Source organism: Nyctibius grandis, chromosome W (genome assembly GCF_013368605.1).
Source record: "Nyctibius grandis isolate bNycGra1 chromosome W, bNycGra1.pri, whole genome shotgun sequence".
NCBI classification, from domain to species: domain Eukaryota; kingdom Metazoa; phylum Chordata; class Aves; order Nyctibiiformes; family Nyctibiidae; genus Nyctibius; species Nyctibius grandis.
Genome location: NC_090694.1, coordinates 14,028,377 through 14,032,414, shown reverse-complemented (window position 1 = coordinate 14,032,414; position 4,038 = coordinate 14,028,377).

The following is a 4,038-nucleotide window of genomic DNA, read 5'->3' as shown; positions in this document are numbered from 1 at the left end:
GGTTGTGAAGGTATGTCACGTAGATGCTCATGTCCCCAAGAGCAGAGCCACTGAGGAACAGCAAAACAACCAGCAAGTGGATCAAGCTGCTAAGATCAAAGTGGCTCAAGTGGATCTGGACTGGCAGCATAAAGGTGAACTATTTTTAGGTCGGTGGGCCCATAATACATCAGGCCATCAAGGCAGAGATGCCACATACAGATGGGCCTGTGACCAAGGGGTGGATTTGACCATGGACACCATCGCACAGGTCATCCACGAATGTGAAACTTGTGCTGCAATTAAACAAGCCAAACGGCTGAAACCACTGTGGTATGGAGGACAATGGCTGAAATATAAGTATGGAGAGGCCTGGCAGATTGATTACATCTCACTTCCACAAACCCGCCAAGGCAAGTGCTATGTGCTCACAATGGTGGAAGCAAGTACTGGCTGGTTGGAAACATACCCCGTGCCTCATGCCACCGCCCGTAACACTATTGTGGGCCTTGAAAAGCAAATTTTGTGGTGACATGGCACTCTGGAAAGAATAGAGTCAGACAATGGGACTCATTTCTGAAATAGCCTCATAGACACCTGGGCTAAAGAGCATGGTATTGAAGGGATATATCGCATCCCCTACCATGCACCAGCCGCTGGGAAAGTTGAACGATGCAATGGACTGTTGAAGACTACACTGAAAGTGATGAGTGCTGGGACAGTCAAAAACTGGGATGAACATGTAGCTAAAGCCAGCTGGTTAGTTAATACCAGGGAATCTGTCAATCGGGCTGGTCCTGCTCAATCCAACCTGTTGCACACTCTAAAGGGGGTTAAAGTCCCCGTAGTGCACGTAAGGAATAGGTTGGGGAAACCAGTTTGGATTAGTTCTGCCTTGAGCAAAGGCAAACCCATTTGTGGGACTGCTTTTGCTCAAGGACCTGGGTGCACCTGGTGGATGATGTAGGAGGAAGGGGAAATTAGATGTGTACCTCAAGGAGATTTGATTTTAGGTGAGAATAGCTAATAATTGTATGATGCTAATTGTTATAGGATACTGCTTGTCATCATTTCTCTAGTTCTTTATAACAGTAAGAATCACACCAGACCTTGAACATGGGCTGCACCAGATACACTAGCTACAAGCTCCAGATGCAGCACATCATCCTGCTGTGCCCAACTTTTCCAGTGCATGACACTGTATTGAGGCCTGGTCCTGATCTGCTGACTGAGTGAATCCCACACCGTGTGTTTTTTTTCCTGCCCTGAGAAACTATTATGAGAAATGGAACCCATGATTTTGGACTAAATTAATTCAATGGACTTCTTGAAGAGAGAGCCCATAGACTAAAGAGAATGGTATCTGTGTGTATATATGGAGAGAGAGAGAGAGAGAGATGTTGAGGGATGGGGAAAATAGTAGTGTCTTGACATAGAAGATATAGAATAAGGCATAGAATCCTGCCCTGGTTTTGTGGGGATAAAATGTATAGAATCAAGTTTGTTAGATTTTGTTTCAGTTTGTGGCCAGCTGTGGTATGGTGATCAAGGCCATTAGCAGTTAAATCCAGGGCAGCTGGCCCACAAGTGTATTCTATAACATTAAAATCAGGTTCACTATAGAAAGGAAAGCTTGCTGGGGAGGGGTGGGGCTCTTTTTGTTCTGCTGTCTTCTCCCCTCCCTCTTTCTCCTCAACAATTGCTCTCACTGGAGTGACTTGCCACAACTCTGTGGGCTAAACATAATTGTGTGTTTTGGATTACCATTGATATTGGTTTTCTTATTTTATTAAATGTTTAAATTTCAACCCATGAGTCTCCCTTCTTTTCCCAATTCCCTTTCATGATTGGGGAAGGGACATTGGGTGATAGAACAACTGCTTATTGTTTAGCCCCGGCTGCGGGCTAAACCAAGACACACTGTTTCCCACAGCATTCTCCTGGAGAAACTGACTGCTCATGGCTTGGATGGGCATACAGTTCGCTGGGTAAAAGCCTGGCTGGATGGCCAGGCCCAAAGAGTTGTGGTGAATGGAATTAAATCCAGTTGGCAGATGGTCACAAGTGGTGTTCCCCACAGTTCAGTATTAGGTCCCATTCTCTTTAATATCTTGATCAATGATCTAGATGAGGGGATTGAGTGCACCCTCAGTAAGTTTGCAGATGACACCAAGTTGGGTGGAAGTGTTGATCTGCTGGAGGGTAGGAAGACTCTGCAGAGGGATCTGGATAGGCTGGATCTATGGACTGAGGCCAATTTTATGAGGTTCAACGAGGCTAAGTGTCAGGTCCTGTACTTGGGTCACAACAACCCCATGCAATGCTACAGGCTTGGGGAAGAGTGGCTGGAAAGCTGCCTGGCAGAAAAGGACCTGGGGGTGTTGGTTGACAGACAGCTGCATATGAGCCAACAGTGTGCCCAGGTGGCTAAGAAGGCCAACAGCATCCTGGCTTGTATCAGAAATAGTGTGGCCAGCAGGACTAGGGAAGTGATTGTCCCCCTGTACTCAGCACTGGTGAGGCCATACCTCAAATACTGTGTTCAGTTTTGGGCCCCTCACTACGAGACAGACATTGAGGTGCTGGAGCAAGTCCAAAGAAGGGCAACGAAGCTGGTGAAGGGTCTAGAGCACAAGTCCTATGAGGAGTGGCTGAGGGAACTGGGGTTTTAGTATGGATAAAAGGAGGCTGAGGGGAGACCTTATCACTCTCTACAACTACCTGAAAGGAGGTTGTAATGAGGAGGGTGTTAGTCTCTTCTCCCAGGTAACAAGTGATATGATGAGAGGAAACAGCCTCAAGTTTTGACAGGGGAGGTTTAGATCGGATATCAGGAAAAGTTTTTTCACTGAAAGGGTTATCAAGCATTGGAACAGGCTGCCCAGGGAAGTGGTTGAGTTGCCATCTCTGGAGGTATTTAAAAGATGTGTAGATGTGATGCTTAGGGATATTGTTTAGTGGTGGACTTGGTAGTGTTAGGTTAATGGTTGGACTCAATGATCTTAAAGGTCCTTTCCAACCAAAACGATTCTATGATTCTAAATATTTAGTGGTTTGGGGTTTTTTTTTGTGAGACACAATAATCCCCCAGAATGAACTATAGCTTCAGACCAGTCCTTGGTAGGCAGATTTATGTAATGTAAAATCAACTAGCTCTTCACATCAAAAGCAGAAAGGAACTGTCCCAAGGGTTCCAAGCTCTCATACAGTTTAGGCTTTCAGGTGTTCAGAAACAGACAGGTACACACCAAGGTATGCATGAATGCCAGAACCACACCATTGTGCTGCTGTACCTGCAGTTGTAACAACTGGCTGGTTTTCATCCTTCTAGATGCTTGCTCCTGTTGAGCTCTGAATGAAATGCAGATGTGCAATGAATGACACATATAGAAAGCCTGGAAGCTGTAGAAATTTTCTCTTACTTTTAAAGTATTTGTATCCCATATTTTCAAGGTTTTATCAAATGAGCTGTGTGTAAACATGCCAGTGTCATGAGGATACCACTGGACTGTCTCCACACTGAATCTATGTTCATCAGGATGGCTCCTAAAATGAAGGAAAATATTCCAGTTGGTTAGTCTTGATAATTGTCTTATAATTGTCTTGATACTTGATGACAAGTTGAAAATATAGTTTAAATGGTTTTTTTTTATGTTTTACCTAAGTTTTCAAGAACTAGTTATTTTGATCCCTCAATTTTCAATTAACCTATGTGAATTACTTTGAGAAGCTCTCATTTCAAGAATTTACAGATCATTTACCTTTTCAAATTATGATATCTATAGCATATCATGTTAAGACACTCAGTCTGAGGCATAAAAGGCACCAAAATGTCTTCTGCAATTTTCAAATTCTAATGCTTAAAGATCTAATTGTTTCAAGTGAGGGCCTAACACTGCAAACCATTTATGGTTTTGGAATCCCCCTGTCTTAGAATTGGATCCACTGAAAATTACAATGACATACATAGCTCAAAAAAAAAAAAATCATTATTATTAGCCAATAATTACCACTACAAAGTTATTGGAAATTCCGATATACTGAAGTCACCAGATCGCA